The sequence below is a fragment of the Octopus bimaculoides genome, chromosome 8 (assembly GCF_046866305.1).
Source record: "Octopus bimaculoides isolate indiv1 chromosome 8, ASM4686630v1, whole genome shotgun sequence".
NCBI lineage: Eukaryota > Metazoa > Mollusca > Cephalopoda > Octopoda > Octopodidae > Octopus > Octopus bimaculoides.
The window spans coordinates 8,947,685-8,950,184 of NC_142935.1; positions in this window are offsets into that span (position 1 = coordinate 8,947,685).

Sequence of the window (2,500 nt, forward strand, 5' to 3'; positions counted from 1 at the left end):
ACAAAAAATTCTGATTTTCTTCTAAAAATTAGCCAAAAAATCATTTAGTGCCAAATGGTGCTAAAAACCACCTCTCTACTCCATTAGCACAGGTTGTTATCGGGCAGAGGAAAAAAGAAATAAGACCTTTAGATCGAACGATTTCAAACTCAGTGTTATGAAAACACCTTGTTATATTCAGTATAAGATGCCAAAGCATATACACAGAAATATTTATACATACCAATACGAACGTCGTAGTCGCACGTATGACACTAGTAAAAATCCAATTTATCTTCTCATCTCAATATAACGAAATTTTGCGAAAGCAATTTGATCAGGAGCAAATTTTTTTTAATTTTTTTATAGAATTAAGTTTAAAATCACTTTAATGATCTTATCAAGTGGCCAGCGTGAAATAAAAACCTTGTAGGTAACATTTTATACTAAATCTAGTATAAAATGTACACAATTGATCTAAAGGTGGCTTTTAGAACCATTTGGCATCTATTTCTAGCTTGGAGGTGTGGTAAATCCACACCCTTTAATATAATTATCTATATAATTCTTTATTTAGCTTAAAATGTTACCTACAAGGTTTTTGTTTCACGCTGGCCACCTGATAAAATCATTAAAGCGATTTTATCCTTAATTCTATATAAAGAAACGAATATATTTTTGCTCCTGATCAAATTGCATTCGCTGCGAGATTATTTTGATAAAAAAAGACGCACGTGGTTGAGATAAGAAGATAAATTGGATTTTTACTAGTATACACGTGCAAATGTATGTATATGGTTGTGCAACTCCGATGTTCGTATGGGTATGCATAAATATTTGTGTGTATATATGCTTTGACATATTGTACTGAAGATAACAAGGTGTTTTCATGAAGCTAAGTTTGAAATCGTTCGATATACAGTTGATCGCTCTTTACTCTTTACTCTTTTACTTGTTTCAGTCACGTGACTGTGGCCATGCTGGAGCACCGCCTTTAGTCGAGCAAATCGATCAAGGACTTATTCTTTGTAAGCCTAGTACTTATTCTATCGGTCCCTTTTGCCGAACCGCTAAGTTACGAGGACATAAACACACCAACATCGGTTTGTCAAGCGATGTTGGGGAGACAAACACAGACACACAAACACACACACACACACAAACACACACACATACACACACACACACACAGACACACACACACACAGACACACACACACACAGACACACACACATATACATATATACGACGGGCTTCTATCAGTTTCCGTCTACCAAATCCACTCACAAGGCTTTGGTCGGTCCGAGGCTATAGTAGAAGACACTTGCCCAAGGTGCTACGTAGTGGGACTGAACCCGGAGCCATGGGGTTCACCACACAACCTGTGCTAATAGAATAGGGAGGTGGTTTTTAGGGCCTTTTTAAAGGTTGCTTCATAAGAAACACGCCTAATTATGCTTTTGTCTAAATTGTCTAATGCCTGATGCCGGATGGTTAGAGCGTCTATTGCTGTAAAAGGTGCCATCACTAGGTTTATGAAGGGATTATATATTTGGCTGTACAAAGGTTCCTATTAATATCTAGAAAATTGACTTCTCTGAGGCTTGTTTTTTGATTCTTAAACTAAGATGAGTAAATAACTTGAATGATTTTTCTTTTGTTACCCATTTTCTGGCCATTCTTATAACGCACCATTCCTAGACCGTCGTCGCCATACGACCATAGGTTAGCTTTATTTTATTTCAAGTTCATGCATGATATAAAAGTGGATTGGGTCTGCTATTTCTCTCTGCCCATTGCGGCATTAAAGAGTTCACTGCCATTCGATTTGTGTTTGCTGAACTCAGATTCTTGCAGAGAGTAGACTTTTGGCTATCGAGAGGTAAAACACAATATCAAATTGGATTATTGACTTTATCATGGTTAATTGGCTTACATCATTCAGTAATGGTGGTGTTGAAATTGTCATATCCCACGTGAAGAAATCCAAAATGGATTTAGTAATCATTATGGGTTTATATCATAATTTTAAACCCATTCTATTAACAATTATGAGTGCTGCTTCTTCTGATTCATCGATTATTGGACAACTCACTCTCTCTCTCTCAATCTCACTCGCTCTTTCTCACTCACACTGTCACTCTCACTCTCACTCACACTTTCTCTCTCTCTTTCTCCCTCCCCCACTCTCTCTCTCTCTCTTTCTCCCCCCCCCCCCGCTCTGTCTTTCTCTTTCTGTATATATATGTCTGCGTGTAAGTACCTTTTATTTTCTATCTTTTACTTGTTTCAGTATTTAGACCGCGGTCATGCTAGGGCACCACCTTGAAGAATTTAATCGAATGAATCGACTCCAGTAGTTGTTTTTTTTAAGCATGCTACTTATTCTATCGGTCTCTTTAGCCGAACAGCAAAGTAACGGGGACGTAAACACACTAACACCGGTTATCAAGCGGTGGTAGGAGACAAACACAAGCACAAAAATACACACACACACACAATGGGCTTCTTTCAGTTTCC